This window comes from Columba livia, chromosome 19 (genome assembly GCF_036013475.1).
Source record: "Columba livia isolate bColLiv1 breed racing homer chromosome 19, bColLiv1.pat.W.v2, whole genome shotgun sequence".
Taxonomy (NCBI): domain Eukaryota; kingdom Metazoa; phylum Chordata; class Aves; order Columbiformes; family Columbidae; genus Columba; species Columba livia.
In genome coordinates this window covers 4,473,108-4,485,227 of record NC_088620.1, presented here as the reverse complement: position 1 = coordinate 4,485,227, position 12,120 = coordinate 4,473,108, and the positions used below count along the sequence as shown (strand labels likewise).

Genomic DNA, 12,120 nt, shown 5'->3' with positions numbered 1-12,120 from the left:
AATGTGTTGTTATGGACAGAGCTGGGGCTGGGAGAGCAGGAGGAGAGCTGCAAAGATTAATGCTACTATGGAGCGACAAGAGATCCCATGGGGACGTTTCGTGCTGGACAAAGTGGGTGGTGGTAGCTGGTTACCTTCAAGAGGGAGCAACACTGAAGCATCCTGCAAAGAGCCAGTTTGTCATGTGCTAATGCTATTATACATCAGGAAGAAGAGGAGGAGAGGAATATGCTGGGTCTTGGTACCGATGTGGGTACCTGCTTTGCCATCAGATGAGGGTGCAGTGCTAAAGTTCACCTTGCAGCAAGAGGAATGCAAGGGGAAGGTAGCAACTGCAGCCTCCTTCCCCAAATGTTGATTTGCTGGGGGAAACTACCTGCCAGCAACACTCGGCAGGCTGTCGGTCCCTGCGTGCAAACCCCTCCGATTAAGTCTGCTTCAGCCCCTTCCACCTGTGCTGACAGCGGCCAGGCAAGGCCAACAGACATAAACTGCAGCCCCACAGGGTCATTTCCTGCAATGGGTCACTGAACTTTACAACCGACCCACTGAACAGGGGAAATTGTGCAAGAAGTGCCAACGATTGAGACGTGCAGTTAGAAAAGACTCTCCTGCCCTCTAGCGCCTTCCCCTCTCCCGAGCGGCTTCTTCCCACACGAGTTTTTGCTCTCCTGTGGCTAATGGGGCTGGGACTGGGGCGATGAAGTGTCTGTCCCTGCAGAAACGCCAGGAGATAGTGGCTGTTCACCTTGAAACACAGCTGTCCAAGTGGGTTTCAGTAGTAGGGAATAAGTGAGGTTATGTAAGGAAATGCAATTTAGCCAACTACGATGGCTTCTGCGCCAGCCTTGATAACCAATAACTTGACAACCTGCTGGTCAGTGTGGTTGCAATTTGGTTAAAACACAACCAGCTCCATGTAAAGACCTTATTCAATATACACAAGGATCCCCAAGTGACAGCTGCACCCCAGCGACCCGCTGTGCCCCTGCCACCGCCACTGGAAACGCTCAGCCCTCAGGGTGGAAAGCTTTGCAACTGGGAAGAGGTGAAAAGAATCCAGTGCAAGCAAAACTAAAGCAAAAGGACAATGTTCTCACCTCCTGTTAATGGATGCAACTCCTCTGAGGTCTTCAGTGGTGCAAAAAATAGTACTGAGGTGTCAATATGTGAGGGAGGAGAGGAATTGTTCAGGGAAGGAGAAGAGAGCATGATCATGGGGGACAGGCTGTGGGTGGGAGACCCAGAGGAATGATGCAGAAAGGGCCAGAGCTGACGTAGACAAGGACAGAGCGTCTGTATCAGTCCCCTGGAAAAACTTGTATGTGATGTGGGCTGCATCAAACTCAATGTGAGCAAAAAAGCACAAATAGGAGACTTTGATTTTGGGTACATCCCCACTTTCACCTCCTTGAGGCAGCCTCAGTGGGTTTATTTGGTGCAGTTGCTAACGACACCTGGGTGGTGGTCCCGGCTGCAGGACAGACCCCGGTGTGCTACCTGCTGGAGTGACACACAAGCTGTTATTTGAAAAGCCGGTGGTCTGGGCAGATCATAGCATAGTAGAAACATTTTGATTGGAAAAAACGTTTAAGACCATGGAGTCCAACCGTGCGGGTCTCACCCTGCACCCCCACACTGCCGAGCCTCGGAGCAGGGGGACTGAATTTTCTCTAGTTCAGCCACTCTGACACATGCTTGAGAGGGCTTGTGATCTGCCAGCCTGTTTTTCCTTAATAAAACAAAGAAAAAAGAGACGTTTGGATGGTGACTCTAGAGGGCAGCATATGCCGGCACATGGGGCTGGGGCCCCGCAAGCCCGGGCAGAGCAAACGCTCCGGTGCCAAGAGGAGGAAAAAATCCCGGGACTCGTTATCCCGAGGAAGCCGCCGTGAGGATGCTGCCAAGGCCCCGCTCACCTTCGAGTCCTTCCTGCAGCAAAGGGGGACACCGGGGTGGGCAGGGGAGGGGGCTCATCCCAACCCTGAAATACTTCGGTCCCTTCCCTGCTTGGCCACAGACTTCTGGCTTTCCACCCTCTGCCCCCAACACATCTCTGGAAGGGATTAGTGGCCAAAACATGGAAAATCTCAGCCCAAATCCCCACCTGCTGCCTGGCCCTGCGAGTGAGCATCCCTGCCAAGGAAGGGCTCTGCAGCCCCCCTGCCTCGGGCTGTGCCCCCCGGCTCATCGCTGGCTTCAGGAGTGCGAGACCGACAGATCCTTTGGCTGCTTAAGTTGTGTCGCTCACTGTTTCAGGGCTCCCTGCCTGTAAAACACAAGCAACCATGCGAGCAGGAGGGCAGAGACACAAAGATACCACTGGGGCTACATGGTTTGACCAGAAAAAAATATTGCCCTTTCAGACGGCAGCTGAAAGTGAAGCTTTTTGATGTCCCTCTCTCGGCCTTTTGCAAAAGGAAGTAAATAGGAAAAATGTTCTGGTCTCACAGTGCCATGGGAGGGTAAGAAGGACTGGAGTATGGAGGCTGAGAAGAACTCCAAGCCCTGGAATTATTAAAAAGAAAAACAGAGAAAGAGAGATTAACAACTTCTGACAACTCCCTTGTACATTTAAAGCAATTAGGAAGGTGAGGTTGGAAGGAGAAAAGGCTGTAAAGGTTCTTTCTCTGGTTTAATCTTATCCCTCTACTGGGGACTATATTTCACAGTGGAAACATAAGCATGTGAATCATCACAAAGTATATATTGGCCAACACTGGAGGGAGAGGCTAACAAGCTGTCTGGTACCCCAAGGTTTGTCTGTCAGCACTTCCTTAGCGGTCAGATGTCTGGCTGTCCTTTCACCTCACCACACGCCGAGGTTCACATCGATAGCTCATCCTCTCGGGGTTTATTGAGATAGTGGCAGGTAATTCAATAAAGATCTTTGCTGTGCATGGCTGGATCTCAGCTGCTGACTTGGCTGACCCAACTGTGTGTCCATCCTGGCTGTCACTGAAGAGCAAAAGCAGCTCCAAGCAGGGACTCTGGAGCCTGTCCTGACTTGTGTGCAGGGGGTTACGTTCTGGTTCTGGAGGCCAGGAAAGGTGGGAAGATCGCTCTTTGCTTCCAGAGCCCAGGGGACAGTATGTCCTGGGCAGCCCTTTCCACTTGCAAATTCTGGGGACATCTTCCCAGTGACAAAGATGGTCCCCAGTCCATCCCTGTAGGATGACTTGCACATCAGCTTGTCCCACTCTGCATCACAGAGGCCATAGCACTATAGCTGGAGCTAAAGAATTAAGTAAAAATAATAATTTTTTAAAAAACAAAGTTACCTCAGTCTCTGCCTGGTAAAACTGAATTTTTCCTTCCTTGAAGCGTCATTACAGGTCACTGCTGGAGACGGACACACTTCTGTGGCAAACCCTCCCTTTCGACCAGAAGCTGGTCCCGCTGCCCATGAAGATTAGAGGAGCTCCGTGTCCAGACCTGCTCCATCACAGTGCAGTTCACGTCACCTCCATGAAGGGTCTCCTGGACAGGGAGACAAGTCACTGCGTAGCCTGGGGATATTCAGGAAGGACAGGATGGAGGGGCCCAATTCAAAGCATCAAATGCAAACCCAACTCATACACAAATGCTCTTTAAAACCTTGCTTTTCTTCCAGGTCATTTTCCATGGACAAGTGACCCTTCCTGCCCCACACTACAGAGCAAACAGAACTTGAAGGTGACCCAAGTCACTCCCTGCAGGAAAGAATGAAACCAAAACAAATCAAAAAAAGGAAATCAAAATCAATATTCCAAAGTCAAATAATAAAAATTGTGTTATGGAAACAGGGGTCACCTAGAAAAAAATGTAATCAGACGTGACAGCCCAGCTCCCATTTCCTCTCTCTGCCAATCCCAGGTGGGAAGACCTTGTGCCCAAGCCAAAGTGTCACCTCCCCATGTTTCTGACACACTGTACAGTTTGTACAGCTCACAGCAGACATATGGACCGGGAAGGATGGAGGAGAGAGACCTGGGGGAGCCGGGTGAGATGCAGACGGTCGTAGTTTGAAATAGCGGAAGTCTTGTAGGGCAGGAACCAGCCGTGTTGCCAAACCCACCCGGGGAGCCCAGCACTGAATAGAAGAGGCTGTGGCAGGTCAGGATTGAGATGTGCGGAATCCTGAAGGCTGCACGAGAGCAGAGGATCCCAAAGGAGCGCAGCGCTCCCTCTGAGCTGGCACAGAGGACGGGCACGGGAGAGAGGAGCCATGTTTGCTCATGGGACAACATCACTTTCAGTGCAGAGAGCTAATGTGGAGTGGGCAAGGGCCCTTTCTCCTTTGCAACTAGACAAGAATGTCACAGGCTCCTCTGGACCCCATTTCTGAGCACAGCAGCCAGCCTGGCAGATGTGCTCACCCAGAGTGTCACCCAGCCCCTCCGAGGTCCCTCTCAGAAGCGTGCAGGGTGATGAGTTGCAATGTCTCGTACAAGTCTCGATTTTGGCTCTTCTATCCCCGCAGGAGGGACTGGCACACCCTGATGCTGCTTCCATAACGCCACACAAGTCCCAGATTGCACACACATAATTGTAAATGTGGGGCACGTAGCCCTGATAATGATGCAAACTTCAAGCCATTATTTCTCAGCCCAGAGCACTTCTCTCTTCTCTTCGTCGTCAAGCCAGCGCTGATTTTTTTTTCTCCTTCGTTTTTGTTTTTTAAACTTGACCTCCTGATTCTGCCTGGGAATTTATGTTGAATTCTTTTTGTTATTGTATTATTACTATTTTTGTGTGTGTGTGTGTGTGTGCACAAAGTTAGCAGCAGGGAGATAAACTTCCCATGAAGTCCCTTTGCCAACAAAGCTTTCTTTAGCAAAACAGACAATGGAAAAGCAAAACTAATGCTCTGGCTGGACGTGACATTTCCAGCGCCATGGTGACCGTGGTGGCTGCTCTCTGTCCCCCCACAGCTGGCCCAGGGGTGACCTTCAGCTCCATGAAAAGCCGATTTCCCTGTCAGCTGTGTGCCTGTCTACCTGGGCTGACGGGTCCCACCGCAGGAGCCAGAGCTTCTCAATTCTTTAGCAGTGGCCTCTTCAATCACTGTTTCCAGCTTTGTCATCTTGTTTTGCTTCTTTTGGTCTCCAGTGCTTCCCTGCAGGCTGGGGTATTTGGGAGAGATCTCACCTGCTGTGACAACTCCAACACAAACAGACAGGGAGAAAAACACGGGTCCTTCTGCTGGTGGATGGGGTCTTAGTGAGAAATAAGGTCTCGGGGAAGCAGGGATTGCTGGGGGAAGGTCCAGGAAGATGTAACGTGATGGGCAGAAACAGCGACTTGTGCGAAGCCAGAAGGTTTGAGCAGCGCAGGGAGAGGTGGCAAACCTGCAAATGTTGCTGTGACTTTATAAACTTCACCTTCAATGGGAGTCAGCTCTCGTCACCCCATCATCTCAGCAAAGACAGAGCAGAAGTGGCAAAGATCCAAAAGTGCAACAAAGAGTATCAATAATCCATGAGAAGAGATTAAAAAGATTTAACACTATTTAGTTTAAGAAAAAGAGGGGATGGGATAGAGGTGAAGATAAGGAGGGCACAGCAGAGGCATACAAAGCAATGCCTGGTGTAGAGACAGAGCCTGGGAGCACAGATTTGCCCTTGCAGCACCAAAGCAGGAGAAATTCAATGTGATTAAAGGACAATACATTTCATATCAAGAGCAGGGAATACCGGCAGGTAGAACTGCAGAACTCCCTGGCACAAAGTTTTATGGGAATGTGGAATTCAGGATTATCCACAGTGCCAGTGGGAATTAACCAGGACAACCAGGGTTAAATTGAATAAGATACAAACTGTCCCATCCAGGTTTTGTACCTTGGGGGTCTCCAGCATGATCTCTGCTAAAGACAGGACAGTGGGATGGGAAAACAAAGTTTGGGGGTAATTCCTACACCTCCAACAGCCTCCTGTTAAATAGCCTGAGGACAGGCCCAGAGCTACTGGTGGGGAAACAGGAGCTGGATTTCAGCATCTGCCCAGAATAGATCCCGTAAGCGTCCTTGAGGGACTTGGCCGTGAGATGAGAGAAATACATTTGAGGACCTATAAAAAAAGCAACAGTGAATAACAATACTTGGCACCTACGGCATGCCCTTCATCCCTGGATCTCAAAGTGAGCGCCTGTGACTCTCCTGTGTCTGCCTTGAGAAACTGAGGCACAGTGAGACGTGGGCACACGTACGGCAGCTCAGCCGAGAGCCCCCAGCTCCTGCATGGGTGTGCAACACACCGACAGCCTCCCCTCCCTCAAGATGAGCACCTGATTGACAACAAGGGATGGAAAAATGAGCACTGCAAAAAAAACCCAACAGATTATAAATTCAGGGCTCAGGAGAAGAGCTCAGGGATGGAGGGAAGGATTCTGGGTGCCCGTGGGGCTCTCATGGCATTGGTTTGACCCAGTGCCCTGCAGCAAATGTCAGGGACATGTGGGGACAGCTGGGTCTGCAGCCAAAGTGGCCCAGATGCCTCCTGTGTAGCAGGGGGACGGTGGCACCGGCGGGAGGAGCGACAGGTCGCGCCTGGCTCGGGGCGACGGGATAACAGGAGCAGCAGGAACCACCTGCTCCACCTGGTTTGTTTGCAGGATTTTGCTGGTTTGCTGCGAGAGGCCAAAGAAGAGGATTATGCAGGAGCCTGTCAGGAGGCCAGTGACATTTATAAAGTATTAATCCCTGCCGTGTGTCACTTGCCAGCGTGTTTGATAGTGGCTCTGTGCTGGCTCCCATGGTCTCTCGCCTCTCTGCCGCTCAGGCGTGGTTTTGCTATGCTTCAGGGACTTGCTGGATATTTTTCCCCCTAGTCACTTTTTCTACCAGGAATTCCTCCTCCTCCTGTCTGGGAGCCTGTGTCTCCTCCTGGGTTCACCACGGAGCTTGCTTTGATCATCTGCTCTCCCTCCTACCACAGGCCCCCAATGTCTCCCCAGACACAATCCCCAGTGCTGTCTCTGCCAGCTCAGCCCTATTTCATCTTTAAAAGAGGCTTAAAAGACTCTTTACAGGGGCAGCAAAGGGGAGAAACATACATTCTGCCTCCATACACGTGCCGGTTCCCACCAGCCCCATCCCAGCAGCACCCGGCCGTGCTGGGGCTCAGGGAGCATCACACCACGGTGACACCGCAGTGACAACTTCTGTCGCTTGGCAGCCCTCAGGGAAGAGAAAATGAGCAACTGTAGCTTTAAAACAAAGATTAGATGCAATTCTTTTTCCCCTTCTCTCCCTCCCTTTCTCTCTCCTTTTTTAAAGGGAACTTGTCAAGGTTTCCATCAATAATAGATAATGGTGCATCACTCTGGCAGGTTACACCCTCCGGCTGTTTTGATATTTTCCAGAGAATTTGTCAGCAGTGTTACAGCAAAGGAGGGCTGGGGGAGGGGTGCAGGGGGGGGAGAGGCCTCATTAATTTTTTGTCATTTGCATTCCTACTGTTAAATAATGTATTGATTGCTCTTTCTCTCTCCCTCTTTTAATTCTCTCTCTTCTGCAGCATCTCGCAGCTGATGGCCCTCACTCCGTGACAGATGAGTTTGTCACAGGTACCAGACAGCTCGTGCTGCCCGGGACGGGGCTGGGAGGGCTCAATGTGACCCCAGCAGTGGCTCTGACATCGCCACACAAGTCACAGCTCCAGTGGCACCGGCTCCTCACAGGAGGACACTGGGTCTCCCTCAAACCAGTTCCTAAGACATCCCGGTCCATGACTTAGTGATTCACCTCCATACCCAGCTCCTGCCATTGGGGAGGTCAGGGACAACAGCACATGTGTCCTGGCACACTTGGATGTCACCAAAGCAGGAATTGCCAAGAAGCTGGAGCAGTGGCGGAGATGCATGGCCAGGGAATCCATCACCCCTGCCCTCACCAGCCGAGCAACCCGGGCTCTGCAAGGAGGAGCCGCTGGAAGAGCCAATGTGGGCAGCTCAGACCTCGGGAGGGCAGGAAAACGGAAACACTGAGGGGATTTTGCTCCTTCTGACTTCACTGGGAATCTGCATCCTTGTCCCTTCGGTAGACCTGAGCCCAAGGCCCCGGGAACCCAGACACGAGGCCCATTGGATTGGCAGCTGAGCTAGACAAGAATTTGCACATGATTAGGGCTTTGCTTGGCTTATTGGGGCTTGGCTTCCTTTTTAATTAATAAATACTTAATTACTACATAGTTAATATTTTAATATTTCCTTTTAAAAACGTCTGATTTAATGAAGTTACTGCCAGCTATTTGTTTTGTATGACTTTTATGTTTATCTTCCTCTTTCGTTTCTCATTTCCCCCTCTACTCACCGCTCTAATCCCTGAAGCTCCGAGGTGATCTTTGCTACTGGAAATGAGCAGCTGGGCTTTCAGCTGAAATGGAACCTGGCCCTTGGCGCTGACATCCTTCAGCCAAAGGTGCTAATGTGAGTTATTAGCGCTCAGGTACTTCACCGCAAATGCACCAACCCCTGGGGAGAAGAGGAGAGGAGAGGGGAGGTGAGATGCTGCTGGAGCTGCCCGGGGCGGGGAGGCGGGAGAGGAGCTGGGGTGGTGAGTGGGTACGGGGCTGGGGGTACCCCCAAAGTCATCCCCAAAGGTGAGGACAGCCCTGAGCCTCTGTGTGCCTTTCAGCCAAACCTCAGCTGCATGCACAGCTTGTCTCAGGGGTGGCTAGTGATACCCAGGTGAGGATGGAGAAGGGACCCAGCAGTGAGGATGAGGAGGAGATGGATGTGAGCCACCGCAGTGGTGATGGCTCCACACCTCCTTTCCTAAGCCCTTGGTCATTGCTCCAGCTCCTCTTGCTCCAGGATGACCTCCCCGCCATGCCCTGCACACAAGCGGGTGGATGCATTGAGACAGACACTGAGTTAAAGCAACTTTGGCTTCCTGGCCCCCTCCCTCACTCCCCCGCTTCACAACCAGCCCCAACCAGCAAAGCCCAGTTCAAAGCAGCATTCCCACAGTACAGACAGGCTGAGCAGCACCTGGGATGTCTCCTCCAGCCTCTCCGGGGGAGCACGCGGTGGGGGACGTGGGTGTTTTCACAGTAATCTTCATGAGCAGCCTATTGGGATAATAAAACAAATAAACAGAAGAGTTATAGCCAAGACACTCGGGGCACCATAAAACAGGCTAAAAGCAAATACAGCGTCGTTAATCCATCATAAAATAACAGCCTCTTACGATCCTGAATGCATCAAAATGAAGAGGAGACCGGCGGGGTCGTGATGCAACCAGGGACGTGCTGAATGTGAAGCAGGGCTGGAAGCAAACCCCAACTCACTGGGTGAATGTGGGAACTCAGGTCTTCCCACCCAACTGGGTTTAAAACCAGTAACACCAGTTCAGGCCAGAAAGAGGGTTGTGCTGCACACACCTTGGTCTTGTGGTCTCCCTGCCTCCTGTTAGAGAAGATGCCCAGCAAAGGCTGGTCGATAACTCTGCAGGTTGAAGATTGTTTCCTGAAAGCAACAGCTTTATATATACACAGCCCTAAACATATTAATATATTAGTATATTTCTATGTAACCTATTAATATATTAAATAATATCCTTAAATACACACATATATAAGCTCAAGGCCTCAGTTTGGTGCTGACAGCAGTGACTTTGGCCACGACTATTTTTGGAAGCCTCACAAATGTCCACTGGGCCCCCAGTTTCTCACTGTAGTGTCTTTTATTTGAGCAGAGACATTAACGTCCAGGAGTCACCCGTGCCCGGCTGTGCTCGCTGTCACCTCGGTGGGCAGGGAGGAGCGGACAGAAACCCTCTGGGGTCCTTTGCTGCCTCTTCTTAATTAGAAACCTCATTTTTAAGTCTTACGTGTCCTTCCGCAGGGTTAGTCGCTCTCACCTGCTTAATCCTGGGAGATTATTTGCTGGTGCCTTTTTAAAAAAAAAAAACCAACCGCCCCAAACCCTTCAGTCCTCTTTCAATTCTTTTCATTTCACCTCATTTAATTCCTTGCCAGCTTAATGACTTGGTAGTAATGAGTAAGATGAAAATTAGGGCTTAATAAGTGTTAAGAAAAGAGAGTTTTCTTGCTGATGAAGGGAGTGCGGTGGTGGGAAAGCAGAGCCTGGGGAGAGCACAGTGATAACCCCAAAGCTCTTCCTGACCTTGAGATGGGTAATGTCATCTCTGGGCTGTAACCAGGGGCAGTGACGGGCTGCAGCTGGGACCAGGGACATGCCAGGCCCGGGAGAAGGATGCTGGAGGGAAGGGGGAGAGGATGGAGATGAGGAGGGGCTGGCACAGGGGCTCTGGAGGGGAGGTGACGATCCCAGCTGAGCATCCCAAGCCCCACAGGCTGGGAAAGCCCAAAGGCTGCGGATTCCCCCACATGTTTGGGGAACCCTGCACCCCACCTGGCGACATAACTTTGTCCTGAAAAGCTTCTGGTGGGGTGGCACTCACCAGTTCTGCAGTTGAGGAGCTCAGAGCCCAGTGAGTAAATCCAGCTCTGGGCCTGTGGTTATGAGACCAAAACTGTGTTTTGCTGTCTCTGCCAGAGCAAGGAACCTGCTGACTCAGCAGAGCAGGTGTTGGCAGGATACGAAGCAGCTGATGGTCACTGGTACCCAAGCATCACAGGCACGAGGGTGCCAGGACACATAACCGGATCAGCCCCGCTAACGACAGACCCGCCAGCCACTCACACTGCACTCGCTCGCTCTGGACATACGCTCTAATTAACAACAATATCGGGACTGACAGGTAAATCAGGGCCAAAAAGGCACAGAACTAATCAACCAACCAGAAAATGTGTCCAACAAGATCCACCCCCCTGCAGGCACCCAGCCCCTCCATAACGCAGACACCCCCCGGCCACCCTCCGCCAAATGCTGCCGGTGGGTCCAGCCCCGGGCGCTGGCACGGCCGCGCGTGGGCAATACTGATGATTTCCTAATTGCCCCTGAGAGCCACTTCCATCTCTGCCGCCGGCCACGTCATTCAAGCGAGTGGCTCCTCAATCATCTCATTTGCGGGACCCCTGGCCAGCACCTGCTCCCAATCTCTCGTTGGTGCTGGCAGCGATTTTTCCTCCCAGAGATTGGTTTGCTCCTTCTGCTCCCGGATGCTGTCACTTCAGAGATGCTGGTCATTTTTTAAGTGCATTTCTTGCTCTTTTGATCCTTATGTTACACCCCTGGAGTAACTGGGCATGAGCGAACTAGAATACTGGATCAGAACCACGGTTAACTCATCTGTGTGGATCTGCGGAAGGCTCTGAGAGCAGTCTGGGTTAATTCAGGCAGGGATGTTTTGGAGAGAGGGTTCTATCTGAAGAAAAAGCATAAATCCCAGCATCTCTGATTAACCCAATGAGCCTGCTGGGTGGCAATGCCGGCAGCCCTGGCTGGGTGCAGGAACAGGTCTGGCTGTGCCACCGTCCCTGCCGAGCGCTGTGCATCGCTGCGGAGCCACAGAGGAGCCGTTTGCGTTCGGTGTAAGAACGTTTCTCATTAAATCCACAGAATGAAGGACCGGGGTGGATGCACATTTGCACATCCACACTGGGACCGTGCGACATGACACACATGCAACTTTAATTCCAGCTTTTCCAGGTGCAATGAGACACAGAAATCCAATGACCGAGCAGCGTGTGCAGGGTTTGCAGGCAGCGAGCCATCCTCCCGTCGTCTCCTCTTCTCCAGGTGCAGAGGGGAGGCTTCAGGCAATACAGGAGGAATTTAATTCTCCTTTGCAAGGAAGAGAGACTTTTCCAGTGCAAGAACTAGAGGTACTTAGATGGGTTTTCACATGGAGGGGTCAGCCAAGCTGCTGAAATCCTTACCCAACGGTGACGCAGGCAGAAAAAATCTGTAGCCTGAAGAGGAGAGTGGATGAGGAGCTCCAAGAGTTCAAACACCCCAACCTGTTCCAGCTCGCTCTTGTGCATCTGCTTATGGCTAATATGGGAGACAGGAGACCAAAAGCACTAAAAAGCCACTATTAGGTGGCAGGAATCTCCAGCAAACCCCAGTGGGGATGTGCTGGGTGACGAGGGGGTGGGTGCGTCTATTTTGAAGGGAGTGCCTCATGCTGGGAAAATAACTGATTTGGATGGGGAAATTTATTCCTGCTGGCACTGTGTACTATAGATCCATAAATAATCAGCCCTTAAAAGC

General features: G+C 51.4%; 1 long non-coding RNA gene across 1 annotated transcript; it reads right to left on the bottom strand.

Annotated features, from left to right (window-relative positions):
* Positions 1-2,688: 2,688 nt before the first annotated feature.
* LOC135575847 (uncharacterized) lies at positions 2,689-12,120 on the bottom strand. Its single transcript, XR_010467187.1, has 2 exons — positions 8,291-12,120; positions 2,689-3,692 (listed from the first exon to the last, which is right to left on the bottom strand). It is a non-coding gene; the product is annotated as an uncharacterized LOC135575847 (long non-coding RNA).